Below are 1,240 nucleotides of genomic sequence, written 5' to 3' on the forward strand. Positions count from 1 at the left end.
AGGGGGGCGTGGGCCTGACCAGGTAGTCACGGAGGGAACGGTCTTTGCGGAAGGCGGAAAGGTGTGGGGAGGGAAATATATCCCTGGTGGTGGTGTCTGTTTGGAGGTGGCGGAAATGTCGGCGGATGGTTTGGTTTATGCGAAGGTTGGTAGGGTGGAAGGTGTGCACCAGGGGCGTTCTGTCCTTGTTGCGGTTGGAGGGGTTGGGTCTGAGGGCGGAGGTGCGGGATGTGGATGAGATGCGTTGGAGGACATCTTTAACCACGTGGGAAGGAAAATTGCGGTTTCTAAAGAAGGAGGCCATCTGGTGTGTTCTGTGGTGGAACTGGTCCTCCTGGGAGCAGATACGGCGGAGGCGGAGGAATTGGGAATACGGGATGGCATTTTTGCAGGAGGTGGGATAGGAAGAGGTGTAATCCAGGTAGCTGTGGGAGTCGGTGGGTTTGTAAAAATGTCGGTATCAAGTCGGTCGTCATTTATGGAGATAGAGAGGTCTAGGAAGGGGAGGGAGGTGTCAGAGATGGTCCAGGTAAATTTAAGGTCAGGGTGGAATGTGTTGGTGAAGTTGATGAATTGCTCAACCTCCTCGCAGGAGCATGAGTTGGCGCCAATGCAGTCATCAATGTAGCGGAGGAAGAGGTGGGGAGTGGTGCCGGTGTAATTATGGAAGATCGACTGTTTTACGTAGCCAACAAAGAGACAGGCATAGCTGGGGCCCATACGGGTGCCCATGGCTACCCCTTTGGTCTGGAGGAAGTGGGAGGATTTGAAGGAGAAATTGTTAAGGGTTAGGACCAGTTCGGCCAAACGAATGAGTGTGTCGGTGGAAGGGTACTGTTGGGGACGTCGGGAGAGGAAGAAACGGAGGGCTTGGAGGCCCTGGTCATGGTGGATAGAGGTGTAGAGGGATTGGATATCCAAGGGGAAGATGAGGCGTTGGGGGCCAGGGAAAGGGAAGTCTTGGAGGAGGTGGAGAGTGTGGGTGGCGTCTCGAACATATGTGGGGAGTTCCTAGACTAGGGGGATAGGACAGTGTCGAGGTAGGTAGAAATGAGTTCAGTGGGGCAGGAACATGCTGAGACAATGGGTCAGCCAGGGTAGTAAGGCTTATGGATCTTGGGAAGGAGGTAGAACCGGGCAGTGCGGGGTTCCCGGACTATGAGGTTGGAAGCTGTGGGTGGGAGATCTCCTGAGGTGATGAGGTTCTGTATGGTCTGGGAGATGATGGTTTGGTGATGGG

The sequence above is a fragment of the Chiloscyllium plagiosum genome, chromosome 49 (genome assembly GCF_004010195.1).
Source record: "Chiloscyllium plagiosum isolate BGI_BamShark_2017 chromosome 49, ASM401019v2, whole genome shotgun sequence".
In the NCBI taxonomy this organism is placed as follows: Eukaryota; Metazoa; Chordata; class Chondrichthyes; order Orectolobiformes; family Hemiscylliidae; genus Chiloscyllium; species Chiloscyllium plagiosum.